At 37.1% G+C, this 16,904-nt stretch overlaps 1 long non-coding RNA gene across 1 annotated transcript in view; it reads right to left on the minus strand.

Moving 5' to 3' along the window:
- Positions 1-14,034, minus strand: part of LOC110110205 — a 30,444-nt gene extending 16,410 nt beyond the window's left edge. Inside the window, exon 1 of the long non-coding RNA XR_002304670.2 lies at positions 13,900-14,034. This is a non-coding gene — a long non-coding RNA (uncharacterized LOC110110205). The remainder of the gene's footprint in view (positions 1-13,899) is intronic.
- Positions 14,035-16,904: the final 2,870 nt, after the last annotated feature.

Raw genomic sequence — 16,904 nt, forward strand, 5'->3', positions numbered from 1 at the left:
GGATTTGAGGTTGGGTGGAGAGCATGGATGATCACAGATGCCGTTGGGGCCTTGTGGGATAATTTCTATGATCATGAAGATGTTCAGGATGTAAGCTAGACTTGATGTATGCTAAAACCACGAGTAGCAAGGCTGTAAACGAAAAGAAAAAAAAAACTTCAAACACAATAAATTTTCAAGGAGGTCGGCCAAACTTCACTAAAGATTGCTGACAGAGTAAAATTTCATTAAACATTCAATAATTTGAAATAAGAGTGCAACCATCTTAGTTTTAAAACAAATAAAAAAATTTAAAGCTAAAGCTAGAAATGAGGAGCTAATCATTCCTGCATGGAATATGCTTAAATTGTTGAAATCTTCCTTATTTTCTGTGGATTTGATCTTGATTTGTTTTAGAAGCCTTAAATCATGCCTTGAATGGTACAACTACCCAGATTTAAGCTTGTTTGAGCTTGCATTGGTTGGCCACATGAGTGAGTCCTATGTAAAGAAGGTCAATCATCCTTACGTCAACCACCAAGCAATCAACTCCCATCAAATTTTTAACCAATGTCTAAAAAACATTCAGTCGATTTTTCACTTTTAACTAACATTTTTTAATTAAAAGTTATAATAATACTGATATAAAAAACATAAAGCAGAAAATTGGAACTTGAAAATGTGTTGGTTAAGAGCTTGAGGGAACCTAGGAATTCTAAGCTAAGTAAGAGAACACTAAGTATGCAAAAGAAAAAAAAAAAAACATCAACTAGAATTGCAAATAAAAAAGACCTTCCTTTCAATAATGACAAATAGAACAAAACAAAGCTTTCAACTTTTAGTAGAAACCACTTAAAAATTATATTAGAACAAAACACGACACAACTTAAGACAAGCAATAATTTAAGAGAAGAAAGATACAGATGGCGCAAGAATCGTGGATAGACAAGAAGAGGTTGAAAACCAAGATGAAATAAAAAGGAAAAGGGGAAAGGAGGCTATCTCACAAACTAGAATAAAACCTGCAGGTTACAATCCAAAAATAATCACATACTACTCTATTGTAGAAAAAAATAGCTCTTTATATAAGAGAAAAATGACCCAACATCCTTATAAATGTGCCAACCAAAATAATCAAAAGAAGCTTCGCAAATTAGTCCTTTTAATGTGGAGTTAAAATTCTTAAAATATGAAAACAGCAGAAGGAAAAAAGGGGGAAGCACCTTGGAAAAAAAGTCAGCATAAACAAACAAAAATTGCATGGAGAACATGAACAGCCCACCGAAATCTGCATGGGGAATATGAACAGCCCACCAAAATCTGCATGGGGAATATGAACAGCCAACAAAATCTGCATAGAGAATATGAACAACCCAAAAAAATCTGCATGGAAAACACGAACAACAACCAAAATAGTGTATAGAGAACATGAACAGTCAACCAAAACCCTTAAGAAACCATAAACAACAAAGGGAATCCAAATATTGCCTAGAGAACACACTTCAAAACAGCTTAGAGGACTCCGACAGCCAGCAGAAATTAAATACCCATATTGCTAACAATGAAGCAAAAGAAAATATAAAATTATCAAGGCTTGCCCACATCAATTCTCCCCTGGTAGAAAATTCTGACCTCCTGATAGTACAGTCTCAAAACTTTGAAAATGCAGCATTTTTATTTACTAAATTAACGCTTCGTACCCTCCTCGGATGATCTCCTTTTCTTTCTAAAATTCGAATAAAAGTTGAAGCTTCCTATTTTTATATCATTCGCACAAAAATACATTTTCTCTAGTATTTTGTAAAGTTCGTTCTGAAGTGGATCAATAGAAAATCCCTGTGGCGAAACCCATCTAGTTGTAGGAATTTTCTCTTCTGGAATAGTTAGCATAGAATCTTGACTTTCAAATTTGTAGGATCAAATTCATCTTGACTCCTTTACATCATGACTTGAAACATCGGCTTGTAGATGATGGTCCATTTTTTTTTCTAAAAAAAAATGGAAGAATAAAAAAAAAGCAAAACTCTGATACGAAATTGATGAAACCAGGGAATCCTAAGCCAAGTAAGAAAACATTAAGTATGCAACATAAAAAAACACCAACTAGAATTGCAATAAAAAAGACCTTCCTTTTAATATGACAAATAGAACACAACTAAGCTTTCAACTTTTAATAAAAAATGTTGGAGAATTTTTGTGGCACGGCATAAGAATACGATATATTACCCCGGAGGGTAAAAATATCATTTTCTTATGGGCTCAATAATAAAATTTACAATTATTTAACAGAGATTCCCCCACTCAATGTTTGGTTGAGTGGGGTTTATTTATTTCTGGGGTACAGACATCCCATAGGGGCAAGCCCCTATGGTTAATTACATCCCAAATTTGATTTGGGAAAACTTTTGATTAAACTAGTGGTTTTCTTCATTTTTTTTTTGAAGTCATTTAAATGTTGGCTAAAGTTTGCTTTTTTTTTTTTTTAATCCATGAAAGTCTTGCTTAAAGGGTTTTGGCCTTTAGGATTTCAAGGAGGAGTAGATCAACTTAGATTTAGATTATGGGAATGAAAGCCAAATGAGGTGAAGTAGGGGCACTTGATTCTGAGATGAAACTCAGAGGTGCACAAACTATCCTATGTTGGGCTTTACATTTTAACAACCTAATTTTGGTTTAAGTTGACATTTTTATTAGAATGTTGGGGCTTACATTCCAACAACACTTGTTGGAGGAATTGCCCGAAAGTTGAGGGCTTATAGGGTGATTTGGAATCAACCCATGCCTCGGACCCTAAGACTAAGGTGAGGACTACCGATAGGTAGTGCCTCGAACCTAGATCTAACGAGTGCAAAGAGGGACTTACAAGTTACACCTCACAAGAGGCATAACCCGCCCGACTTCTGGATTTATTGCCCCGCCTGGAATGGACTACCAACACAACTCCTCCTAATCGCTTTTAACAAATGCAGTTCTGGCCGTCTCATGCAAATGTAGAGTGTAGGAGTTCTTTTTATTTAGACAGAGTATGACTATATAGCCTTGCGTTTGAGCCAAAGATTGCCTTAGTATGTGTGGTATGCCAATGTGACTCACAAAAAAAAGCACTTTTATCTATCTAATCCTTATATGAGGGCATTCTACTATGACAACACATTTTTGGCTATGCCATTTGATAATTTGTTTTTGAAAGACTTGCTCCTTGAGGGAGCCATGCAAATTTTTTTTTTTTTTTGAAAAGCATGGAGCCTAATTTGATTTTATTATTAAGTTGCTTACATGTTAAGGGGTAGAAATTTATTTTTATCCTTAAGAGCCTACGAATCCAAGTCCACGGCACACCCACAAAACAAGAGAAGAAAATCAAGGAAAAGACATTTCTTCTACTATGCGACACCAGTAAACACTTCAACACATGCTATATATAATAAGAAGAAATGTGATAATGTCCCAGTTATTACAAACATGTTAGGCAGCTGAGTTCCTGCCATTATACAACCCAAGTCAATATTTTACAAACTTACTTGTGGGGTCTTCAAGCTTTATCCAAAAAGGTCTTTCGGCCATCCTTTACCTTCCTTGCTACCTTGTCCAAACCTCACAAGTTTTACATCACTATTTCTTAACCAAATACATGAAAAAAAAGACTCAAATCTTGCCAAAACAGAGTTACGGAGGCATCTTAATATAGCAGAATCATCTCCAAAATTGTCTAAGCACTTAATGCTAAGTGCTAGGCCCCCTGCCTTCTACCTTTGGTCTCTGGGGGTTATAAGCAGTACCGCCATTGCAAGAACAGATTATAAAATCTATCATTTTTGAGCCCCCCTTTTTGAATACCACCTGCACAGAAAGCATTTATATTTCATTATTAACCCTTAGGGCAAGTGCCCACAACGCAGACAATTCCAAGGAATCAATCCACACATAATCACATGCGCACACAAAGAAAAATCTAATCCTAGCCATGCCTAAGGGGGTTGTGCACACAAGTGTTGAGGCTCTGTGTGTTAGTTACCACCTAAAGATCCCTTCTAGAGTTTGGGTCTAAGAAGGCCTGCCCAACAATGTAATTTTGATTACATGTTGAGGCATTCTTCTTAGCTTTTGCAGCTAAAAAGAGCAAACGTAGAAATTCTCGCTTTTAGCTTTTGGCTAAATTGTTGAAGCATCTTCCTTAGTCTTTTGCGAGCTAAGAAGAGAAAGTAGAAATCCGTCGTTTAGCTTTGCGCTAAAAGTTGGAATGATTCTCTTAGCTTTGGAGCTAAGAACGACGAAAGTAAAATCCGTCGTATTAGCTTTTGGCTAAAGTTGGAAATTCCCTTAGCCCTTTTAGAGCTAAGAAGCAGGGGAAAAATCTCCTACAAACTTTGGAGTGAAGGAGAAGGAAACCTATAAGCTTTTGGCTAAGCGTATTACATCTTCTAAGCTTTGAACCTATAAATAGATGATATAGGAGATCAGTAGCTTTTTGAGGCATACAAATCAAAAAGATGTCTCCTGAATTGTTGTATTCAAAGAGCAGTTGGGTTTCATTTGTTTAATTTGGATTAAAGCAAATCAAAAGTTGAATCACTTATTTGAAGTTTGGTTCAATACAGTGAGAAAGATTTATAGTAACTTTGGGTCTACGATATTCTAGAGAGGAGAACGTATCATTAGATACACTTCATTGTTCTTCAATGGATGGATTTAGCTTGCTAAGTATTGGAGACCTAAGCAAACATAAAAGATATGTGCTAGATTTGCCCTACACATCAAGCATTCTTTAACTTTCTGGTGTCCCAAAGGAGAGCCGAACTCATTCACCAAATTTGGTTAGGAGAACGGGACATTCCTAACAACTTTTGTTGTAGGAATAATGGAGAACAACAGCAAACAAATTTGAATTTCATGTTGAGGGATTTCTTGGACATGGTCCCAAGGAGAGCTTTCATTTGCTTAATTAGGACTAAGCACAAATGATGAATATTAGGATTTGAATCCTATATTCTTGGCGGGGTGAAAGATTATTCTGGTTTGGCCTCCAAACAGATAAGATTACTTGAGAAAGCTTCCTACAACTGAGTTGAAGGAGAAAGATGACCTTCCTAACAAACTTTGTGTGTACAAAGGGGAAATCATGTGCAACTTGAAGTTGCAAGTTATAAGAATTTTCTTGAGCACTGCGTGTTCATAAGAAAAGGACACACATTCACTTAATTTAGCGCTAAGTGAATGGTGTTATTTTTCTACACTTTCTTTTGTTGGTAGAGGGAGCTAAATAATGTGTAACTTGGAGTTCCACATTCTAGGTCCCTTGCAACACTTTGGGTGTTCAAAGGGCGACATGACCATTTCTTCTAGATTTGCCTTAGAGGATATGAGAGGATTTTCTACAATTCTTAAGTGTAGTAAGAAGAAACAACAAAGCAAAATTTTTGAATTTGCATGTTGAAGGGATTCCCTTGGACATGGGTGTCCAAGGAGGAGCCTCCTTATCCCTGACCTTTAATTGTATCCATAGAACTTAACCTCCACAATAAGTTACCAATATGTCATTCGAATATGCATATCTTTTCCTATTATTCTCACATCGCATACGACCTGATCGCATTTGTTACGTTCCAACCCAAACATAAACATCACTGAGAAGCTTCCTACAAACTTTGACGTGAAGGAAGAAACATGTTTTGTCTGTTCCCGCATCCAATGCAGAGTGATCTCCTAGCCTCCTTGAAACTTTGCGGTTTAAAAGGAAGAGAGTAACTTGAAGTTAACAAAAATCTCATGAATGCTCTTTGAGTACTTGATACTCGAAGGCAAAGGTCAATTCACTTGTTCGGGCAGCGCCAATGAATAAGGAATAGATACTTCATTGTTAAATTTTATGACTCAACAAAATAAAAACTCCTTTAGATTCTCCTAAATCCTAGATGATTCAGTACAATAACATTAAGACTGAATGTCCCAACAATAAACCATATATCAGAGAGAAGGCATGTGATTTGTCAACATTCAAATGGAGGATCACTTAGAATTTGCTTTCTAAGACGTCTTGACTAACATTAATGATAATTAATCGAGCCCTTTGGAACTTCAAATATCATTACATGGGGGAGGAACATTCATTTCCAATTGATCTTAACAAACGAAAAGAAGGAAAAATTGGTGATAAGCCTCCTAAGATAGAACTAGTAGACATCAATGAGTATTTTGAAGCTTGTCCTCCAACAAATAACATCACATTAAGAATAATTTTGTATTCTTCTTCGCACCACAAATTAAGGTCATTACCCTATTATACGTTAGGCAAATGAAATAGCTAGATTTTAAAAATCCTAAGCCTAAAAAGCAATTCTTTCATGATCTTAGTCTCAAAACAAAAGAAAAGGAAAACTTAGATCTTTGGCCTAAGCTCCAAAATTTTCATAATAATACAGGTTGAATTTTTAGAGAATTCCCAAATCATCACTATGAAGGAGAAACAATTTATTTGCTAACTTTCGTTTTGTTAGCAAATGTAACATGGGGGAAAGAGCTTAAGATTTTTCCTAAAACCTTGATTCATGTACGTATAATAATTGTACTTAGCAGAACGTCCCAACTATTAAGTGTGCAGACATGTCATTAAGAGAGACTTCCCACTACTCCTACAAAGTTAGGATTTGCTTAAAGCAGAAAGCTTAACTTCCTAATCGCTCTAGAAGCGTTTTCCCAAATCAAAATTTTGATATGATTTGGGACTTGAAATTCTAAGGAGAAACTAAAGATCTATTTGCCAAATCTCGAGGACCTAAGAACAAACATGTATGAACCTAGCTTTGAATCCTAGTTCGAGAACAATCATGCAATAAAAACGATGAGCTTTGTGTGCTCCAAACATACACATGCATGAGCGAAAGCATAGGTGCAGTGATTGTAGAATTCTGATCACAAGCAAAGAGAGTTGAACTACGATTTTTGTCCGTAGTTAAGATTTGTCACGAATGAAAATTTGACACTTGCAATCCCCCGAAAATTGCCATACATGAGAAAGAAAGACACTACTAGAAGCTCCAACATCAATGAAAAAGATTCCAAATTCAATTTTTGGCATGATTTGTATAGCAAAGATGTCCCACAATTTGAATTTGGAAGACAACTTATAATATTATCCAAAGCTCTATAAAAGTGTTTCCCCTAATCGCATACCAATATTATTTTGGAAATTTGCAGACTTGATTTGATATTATCTGCCAAATTAGGAAAAAAATTGAGCTTAAATAACCCCTTAAATATGATGAGCATTGATCATGGGCCTTAGGTCGTGAAAATGCCCAAAATCAATCTCACCAACACTTAGATTAAGTAACCACATTTATTTCAAAACTTTGCAAGTTAAATCATTCACTCAATTTTAAGCAAAAATAAATAACACATGCATTGAAATTCATCGATTTAGTAGGAAAACATGTATCTTAAAGCCTTAAGCGGATCAAACTCACTTTGGCATGCAGTTTTGCACCCATTTCAAAAAACATTAAAATGAGTTTCCAAACTTCGCAATATTTGCGTAACAAAAATGCATTAGCCCATCAACTTTTCTATCACACAACCACTACAACACATCCAAAGCGCAGGTTTTGACTCAAAAAACACTGCTCTAGGATTTTCGTAGTGAATCTTTGGACTCACACTAGATCCCTACAATAAGTCATCACCAAATATTTTGGATATGTGCAAGGCTTATGACAAGCCCCACAAAAGCTCCACAAAACAATTCCAATCATATGTCTATTTCCGCGCATACTACTAATTTTTATAAGTTACAATACACCGCATGAGATTTGGAAAAGATGTGACTATCCCACTATGTTTTACTACAACAAGAACATGCCCTAAGGTTTAATGTAGCGAAGTGCTAAGCTCAATATGATGCATAACCGTACATTTGACAGGGTTGATAACCCAACCCGACCACCTCTACACGCGTTAAAATCCTCTCCGCGACTCTCACATAAGAGTCGACCAATGAAATCACCAACATTTCCATAAATTTTGCGAATGACACCAACGAATGGCTTTTTTGGAGACCAAAAATTAAATTTCTAAGACCTAAGGCTTTGGATCCTCAACCACATTGCAATTGCCTTGGGAGCCTTAGGTTTCGCCTAAGTTTAGTGGTATACCTTCCCCGGGTTGTCCAAGCCTCCCAATTCTGTTCAAGCTCCGCTCCAACCTCCAAATCCTCCAAGCTCCGAGTCAAGCTCCAAAGTCGCTGTCCAAGTATCCGGAACTGTCGCCGCTGCTGTCCCGGACGCTCGAAGCGCCCTCCAAATCGCTGGTTTGAAGCTCCCGCAAGCTTTTCCTGCGCTGCCTGGTCTACACACCCAAACACAGGTTTTACTTTTCGATAGTCTCCCGCAACTATTCGCTCTCATGAGGGGATCGCCGTATTGAAAGGAAACTAACAGCCTTCCTTGCTGCTTGAACTCCAACAGCTTCCCGACTAGCCTCAGTCGCCGAGACGAAGAAGCAAGAGCGTAGAAAGCCTTCCTTTGCTGTTTGGAAGTCTCCAACAGCTTTCTTGACCACCACGAACTCGCCGGACTTGAGAAAGGAAGGAGGAGAAGCGTTCCACAGCAACAATGTCACACCAAACCCAAATCTGGAGGAAGTGGGAGGCGTTGGGGCAAACCTGGAGGTTAGCGGCTCCAAGGAATGCGGCAGACGGGAGAAGACCGAACCCAAAAGGCTTTGCCGAAGCCCTGGACGGGGTCGGCCGGAGGATCCGCACGCGTGAAGAGGGTTCCCGCTCCTGGCTTCCGCTCTCGGCCTCTCTCTCTCGCTCGTTCGCTCTCTGTGTCGCGGGACCGAAACGAAAAGAAAAACAGGGGAACCGAATGGCTCCCCTCTCTTCCTCCCACGCTCTTTGTTTCGCTCTGGCTTCGGACGGACAACCCAAGGGACCGCCCAAATGAGCCTATGAGGCTCTCTCGTTACTTGAAACGAGGAGAATGTACTTGAGTACATTGAACCCAAATTTGGGTGAGATTTGAGAGAAAATCTCAGCCCTAGGTTCAAAATTCTGATTTGGGGAGTTAATTGAGCCCAAATCAATCAATTGGGGCTGAAATTGGCTCCGAATTGGGCTCGACCCGAATCGAATTGAGTCGATTTGGGTCCGATTTTGTTCGATTGAGTCAATTTTGCGAAATTGAACTCCGATTGATGCCGAATAACGTCGAATTGGGTTCGACGACGCTCGACGAGGTTCGATTGGGTTTTAATTGATTTGATTTAATTTTAATTTAATTAAATTGATTTAATTTAATTAAATTGGAGTTTAATCTGAGTCGATTTTGTCTCGACGTCGATCGATCGAGTCGATCGAGCCTAGTCGGGCTCGATCGAGGTCGAGCCGGTGCGAAAATATTCGTCAACAGAAAACACTTACAAATTATATTAGAACAAGACACGACACAACTTAAGGCTTACAATAATTTAAGAGAAGAAAGATATAGATGGGGAGGGAACCGCTGATAGAGAAGAAGAGGTAGAAACTGAGACGAAATAGAAGAGGGAAATGGGAAAGGAGGCTAGCTCGCAAGCTAGAATAAAACCCGCATGTTACATTTCAAAAATCATCAAATACTCCTCGCTTGCAGAAAAAAATAGCTCATTATTTAGGAGGAAAATGACCTAACAGTCACATAACTGTGCCATTCAAAGTAACCAATAGAAGCCTCATACGTTAGCCCTTTTAACGAGTTAATACACCTAGAATATCAAAACATTAGAAGGGAAAAAGGGGGCAGCACCGTGGAAAAAACAACCAGCATAGGGAAATAAAAGCTGCATGGAGAACATGAACAACCCACCAAAATCTACATGGGGAACATAAACCGCCAACAAAATCTGCATAGAGAACATGAACAACCCACCAAAATTTGTATGGGGAACATGAACAACCAACAAAATATATATATAGAGAACATGAATATCCAACTGAAATCCTTGAAAAACCAAAAGCCAGCAAAAGGAATCCAAATGTTGCTTAGAGAACACACTTCAAAACAGCCTAGAGAACTCCAACAACTATTCGAATTTAAATACTCATATTGCTAACAAGGAAGCAAAAGAAAATATAAACTTATCAACCTTTGCCTACATCAATTCTCCCCTGGTGGAGAATTCTCTTCTCCTGTTGAGATCGTCTCAAAACTTTGAAGATGCGGTATTTCTATTTCCTGAATTAGCGCGTCGTACTTTCTTCATATGGTCTCCTTCTCTTGATCAAATTAAGAGAAAAGCTGAAGCTTCCTATTTTTATATCGTTCTGCACATAAATACATTATCTCTTGTATTTTGCAAAATTCATTCTGAAGTGTATCAATAGAACATCCTTGTTGAGAAATCATCCTGATTGTTGGAATTTTCTCTTCTGAAATAGCTGACATAGAAGGTTGACTTTCAAAAGAAAAAGAAAGGATTGCAAATGATTGTCCTTTTTTTCTTCTAAAGAAAAAGAAAGACTTGAAACTTAGGCCTGTAAATGATTGTCCTCTTATTTTTCTAAAGAAAAAGAAAGGAAGAATCACAAAAACCAAAGCTGTTATATCAAATTGATGCAACCTAGGAATCCTAAGTCTAGTAAGAGAGCACTAAGTATGCAAAGGAAAAAAATACCAAATAGAATTTCAATAAAAAAAGACATTCCTTTTAATATGACAAATAAAATACAACAAAGCTTTCATCTTCTAATAAAAACCACTTACAATTTATATTAGAACAAGACACGACACAAATTAAGACTTACAATAATTTAAGAGGAGAAAGATCCAGATGGGGCGAGAACCGTGAATAAAGAAGAAGTGTAAAACCGCGACGAAATAGAAGACGAAAAGGGAAAAGGAGGATAGCTCGCAAGCTAGAATAAAACCCACAGGATACATTACAAAAATCATCACACACTCCTCACTTGCAAAAAAAAATGGCTCCATATAGGAGGAACATAACCCAACAGACACATAAATGTATCATCCAAAGTAGCCAATAGAAGCCTCACAAGTTAGCCGCTTTAATAAGGAGTTAATATACCTATAATATGAAAACAACAACAGGGAAAAAGGGGGCAGTACGTTGGAAAAAAATAGCCAGCATAGGGAAACAAATACTGCAAGGAGAAAAATACCCACCAAACTCTGCATGGGGAACATGAACAACCATCAAAATCTGCATAGAGAACATGAACCACCAAAATCTGCATGGGGAACATGAACAACCAACAAAATATGCATAGAGAATACGATCAGCCAACCAAAATACTTGAGAAACCAAAAGCCAACAAAGGGAATCCAAATATTGCCTATGAAACACACTTCAAAGTATCCTAGAGGACTTTAACAACTATTCAAAATTAAATACTCATATTGCTAACAACAAGCAAAAGAAAATATTAAATTATCAAGCCTTGCCAATATCAGAGCTCCTCAATGTGTTGTATTAATGTTGATCTTAAAAAAACAAATGGTTAGTCATCAACTATTGGTTTAAACATTTGGGTCATAATTAATTTGATTATTGGTAAGATTGACTATAATGACCTTAGCACCCTAAATGAAAATAAAGATTTCTGTTTTTATCGGCGTATTAGTAAAACTGAAGTTAGAGAGACTTTAAAGAAAATGAAGGGTGGAAAAGCTGTTGGACCTGATGATATTCCAATAGAGGTGTGGAAATGCTTAGGAGATGAAGGAATTTCATGGCTTACTAAACTTTTTAATACTATTTTGAAGACTAAAAAGATGCCAAATGAGTGGAGAATGAGCGTGTTAATTTCTATTTTTAAGAATAAAGGTGATGCACAAGATTGTACGAATTATAGAGGTATTAAGTTAATGTGTCATACTTTAAAACTATGGGAGCGAGTTATGGAGCATAGATTGCGGCATGATACTAATGTTTCTCAAAATCAATTTGGATTCATGCCGGGTAGGTCGACTATGAAAGCCATACATTTATTAAGAGGCTTGAAGGAGAAATATAGAGGAGGATCTACATATGATATTTATTGATTTAGAAAAAGCATAGATAAAGTTCCAAGAGAAGTGCTATGGAGAGTTCTTGAAAAGAAAGGAGTCAATAATGCTTATATACAAATCATTAAAGATATGTATGCAGGAGCTATTACTTGTGTTCAAACACAAGGTGGATTGACCAAGTATTTCCCTATTTCGGTTGGGTTACATCAAGGATCAGCCTTAAGCCCATATCTTTTTGCTTTAGTCATGGATGTTCTCACTAGACATTTGCAAGAGGATGTACCTTGATGTATGCTTTTTGCTGATGATATTCTTCTTATTGATAAGACTAGAGAGGGAGTTGAAGGTAAACTTGAATTATGGAGGTCAACCTTAGAGTCTAAAGGTTTTCGCTTGAGTAGATCTAAAACAGAATATATGGAGTGTAATTTTAGTAGTAATAGACCTACTGAAGGGATTGTGACTTTGGGCGATCAAGTCATTAATAAGAGTACACGTTTTAGATATCTTGGATCTATTGTTCAGAGTGATGGTGTTAGAAAATATTAGGAATGACCTTTCTTTATTAGATTTAAACGAGAATTTGACTTTTAATAGGACACAAGGAAGAAAAAGGATTCATGTAGCCGACCCCACATAGTGGGATAAAGGCTTGATGTTGTTGTTGTTGTTGTTGTTGTAAATCAGGCCTAACTTTTGATCCCCATTTGGTTTCACGCTCCCAAACAAGTGGTATCATATCACATAATTTAGTTGAGATGGATGAGTCGAACCTTACCAACTTCTATCATCACCTAAAAAAGATCAAGAGCAGAAAATACATGATGAATCTGCACGGATGAGTGAGTTTGTGATAAATTATACTTGATGATATTAAAAAGCTTCCATTTCAAGGAGAATTGTAATAAATTTGGAGAGCTCTCTTATAAAGAGAGATTATTAAGACACATGAGAACATTAAAGTTACTAACACAAAATATTTAAAAAATATAATGTTTCAGGAACAAGTGGTTTACTACACTGCATAAAACATTAGATATCCCATTTCAGACATAAATGTAAATAGACAATTACAAAAACATTTTTACTAAGAGGAATATTATTAGAATTTAACTACTCATCTCATTTTCTCTTTTCTTATGAAAACCAAAATTCCTAATCTCTCTTCCTCAATTGGATGTCAGCCACAATCTCCTAATTCTTCTAAACAACTTGCAGTTCAAATAAAAGCTAAAACTCATACATAAACCCTAGAGTCAATATTTATTCTACCCTACATCTACAAAGAGCTGGATCCTAATTCACTATGGCTGCATGCTTCCTCCAAACCCTCTATACCTCCCTTAGACCATAGATTTAAATATTCCTTAAACCAAGCTCCCATGGCCCTAAGGTCAGCATAGCAGATCCATTCAAAGCTTCAACAAAACAAAATTATTAGCTCCTTCAAATCAATCCTATCGAGTAAATGCCTAAGATATCATCACTTATATTTGGATCATTCTGGTATAATATTCTATAAAAGGAAGCAATCCTAGCATCATACATGCCTGGATGTACGCAAGAATATATCAATATGTGCTTGCATGTACAAATGCGTGAACACTAGGACGCAGGTATCTAGGTATAGACAATTTTATGAAGAAATGTGAAGTGCACGTGTACACTGATACATGTTGCTTTAAACGTGTAATTATAAATACTTATGTATATAAAGGATAACTTTCTTTTTCTTATTGCTATAGAAATCCAAGACGAGATAAAGCAAAGTGATTTTGCACTATTAGATGCCCAGCAAACTACGTTCACCCAAATAACGGCTGAAAGCAAGGAACAAAATAAAGCCAGTGCTTCTCTTTAATAAGGAATTTCCTAAAAGAAGCAAATTTAAAAAACAGTGGGATTCATAGATACTTACAGTTGTAGTCAGTCCAACCAATAACTTGATTCTCAAGATCATAGACAACTAGCTTATTTGATAAGACCAAATCTGCAAAATGAGCTTAAGGTAAATATGTGAATAAGGTGAAAACAGTTGGAACCAAAAATATCTGTTTAGCCTTAAAGAATATATTAAGAGCCTGTTTTTGAGATGTTTATTACCTGTTTGGTTCAATGTTTTTGAGATGTCAAGCTTACTAAGATATTAGTGTTTATGTCTGAAAGTGCTCTAATGGTACTAGAAAGTTCTACAGGGATGTTAAGCCCTTATGAACTGGTCTCAAGGCTAACCAAGAGAGGGAGGTGAATTGGTATTTTAAAAAATATTTCAATCAAAACACAATCTTAAAACAAAAAATCAAGATTCACCACAGACATCAAAGTGCGGAAATTAAATGCAGAAGCAGTAATAAAGAACACAGAAATATATAGTGGTTCGGTCAACACGATGTGACATTTTAACAAAATTAAGTTCCAGGGTAAATTTTAGAAGGCAGATGGGTTTGTAGATAAGACACTAACCAGAGATTTCGCCCTCATTTTGTGACTTTAAAATCTGAGTTCTGGTTTCCTATAGGCGCAAGCCCCTATAGTTAATTACCCCTCCCGATAACGAGAGAGAACTTTCGATTAAGGCTAGTCGTCAATCAAATACGTTGTATCCATAGATACGAAGTATTAAGCATATAGTAGCAGCATGGGCAATCAGAATTTGAAAATTTGAAGATTTTGGAGGATTTGACATTTAAAATAGAAATTATACCATCTTGCACTTAAAGCGGATAGTGGGGGAATGGATGATGGACCCGATCAAGATCCTATGGTTCTGTCGTCCTGGCATGGTCACTGGTCTACTTAGTCAGAGCGGTACTTGACCCAACCTGACAGAAGGATCCTTGTCGGCAGCCATGGGTTGCTTCGTTTAAGGGTACCTGCAGACCTGGGGTGAATGTTTGTCTAAGGGGACAAATTTGAATCCACCTTAGCTAACAGAGAGCTTTGTGCCCTATCGATCATATCCTATTGATTCATATCTTAAGGATTTGATGTTATTAAGGAGCGTATTGGCTCTGACCATAACTGGTATTTTGTTGTGTCATTTAGTGGCAAAACAACTCAGTTCAGAGGGCCTCGGGTCATAACCGTTTATCCTGCGGTGCCATTTGGCGGGAAAACCACAGGTTAGAGGACACGTACCACGTCCTTACTGACAAGAGATTGTTTGAGAATAGATCCTAGTAATATTTTCGACTAGGCATTAACTCTTTGTGAGCTGAAGTAAATTTTAATTTGTCCACCACGGCAAACTGTTGCGGATGGTGGATGGATTTTGCGTTAAGTTATTTGATAGTTGGATTTCAATTTTAAATATTTTTTGGATTTTGAGATTTTGTGGCGTTTTTTTTGGATTTTGAATGAACTTTTGGTAGGCATTTACAAAAATTAGTGGACCCCTCCAGTTGAGATCTTCATTCAACACAGCCATCATTAGTGAATTCTCTTGATTATAAGCCTTGAAGGCCTAATATGAATGTATTAAAACAAATATATCGGTCGCCACAACCGTATATTTATTTGATGGTTCAAACCCTATCGACTCCTATTCATCCGCATGGAAGGATCGGGTTCGAACTTGAATTCACTTGTCGACCAGGGAGCATCTCTAGACGTCATGTGTGTACTTATAACACACTCGTCGGGGCCCATGCGGGTCTTTGGGAGCATTTTATAATTATACCCTGTCTACTCCTTTCACCTACCTAGGAGGATCTGTTTTAAATTTAATAACCCGCGCAGCATCCTTAGACGTCACGTGTGTACCAATAATATGCACGCCGGGGCCCTTGCGGGTGTTTGGTTACATTTACCCCTTTTGTGTACCTATGTGTATACAAATTACGGTGCATGTGCAGGGGTAGTTTGAAATATTTGTGAACGTCTTCTATCCGCTTGTATGGATACTGCGTATCCGGTGGCGTGAAGTAGCAACTTCTGGATCAGTTATTTGCTGCTTTGTACAGGTAGACTGTTGTATACTACTTGCATGATTTGCGTAGGTAAATTGTAGTGCACTAATGAATCTCCTGTTTTTGCTACAAATGATGACGACCGCTGGAAGTCTTCAATATTAATTAGTGGATGGCATGTATAGCAAGTATCATACGACAGCCTGTAGGTGTTTGCATTTGCTGAATGTGTCCCACCTCTTCTTGTAGCGGGCCAATATGTAACCTCAATTGTGTGGTTGTTGGCTACAAAGAGATTTTAACCTTTACTATTTGTTATAGATCATCACCCGTAGGAGCATTCTTGTGTATATGGTGACTCCCTCATCATTAATAGTGATTATTTGTATTCGTCGTCATCTTCTATCTCTTATTTGTAGAAGATCTCCTATACTATCGATGCATAATACACAACGTATGTAGTTATACATGCAAAGGAGGGTGATAGATTTATTAGACGTCGAATGGTGATTGATTATAGGAGTGTTATGACATCCACATCTATTGATCATCACCCGCCTATGCATATTATAGTGCATGAGATGCATTTTCCATCACGAATAGTAGATCCTTGTATTCACCATGATCTTTTATCTTTTGCCTATAAATGATCCACCACACTAGTGATGCATTCACTATCATTGTTTATAGATAGGATCATTATAAGAGAGAAGGGTTCCCCTGTAGTAGCTTGTAGGAATTTACACTTTGATGTGGTCATTTCACATTCATAGGCATTTGCACTTGATGTGCCAATCAATTACCTTCTGCTTGCAAGGGATATATGTATTCGTATATCGGTATTGAGTGTATGGTAACTTAGTTGTGTTCATTCATTTCTTCATGCATGTTGATTGTCATTGCTTGCAGGTTTGATTGCATTTGCTTGTGTCTTGACATTGATCATAGAACATCATCACATTCACTCTGCTCATATCGCTTATTGATATTTGCTTGTACTTAAATTACATGTTGA

Source organism: Dendrobium catenatum, unplaced genomic scaffold, assembly GCF_001605985.2.
Source record: "Dendrobium catenatum unplaced genomic scaffold, ASM160598v2 original_scaffold_109250, whole genome shotgun sequence".
Taxonomy (NCBI): domain Eukaryota; kingdom Viridiplantae; phylum Streptophyta; class Magnoliopsida; order Asparagales; family Orchidaceae; genus Dendrobium; species Dendrobium catenatum.